This window comes from Penaeus monodon, chromosome 30, assembly GCF_015228065.2.
Source record: "Penaeus monodon isolate SGIC_2016 chromosome 30, NSTDA_Pmon_1, whole genome shotgun sequence".
NCBI classification, from domain to species: domain Eukaryota; kingdom Metazoa; phylum Arthropoda; class Malacostraca; order Decapoda; family Penaeidae; genus Penaeus; species Penaeus monodon.
The window spans coordinates 3741517-3741818 of NC_051415.1; positions in this window are offsets into that span (position 1 = coordinate 3741517).

The following is a 302-nucleotide window of genomic DNA, read 5'->3' on the forward strand; positions in this document are numbered from 1 at the left end:
ATAATGAAAATGTTTAATAACAAGAAACGCTAATTCAAGAAACATTACAGATAAAATTTCACAACTATAACAGACTGATATCTAGAAACTCAAGACATTTACTAAATAAAACGTCGTGGTGCAGCGGGAAAGCAATTGACTTGTAATATCTAAGAATGAGAAACGAGTGAAAACAGCACGCTAATGTAGTCCATTATATATTGGCCGTGGGGACATATCCTGTTATTTTTAGTGAAGTGTGTTTACTCGATCTTTACTGTAGAACGTCGAAATGCTTATATGCATGTGATTTTTATGTAGCC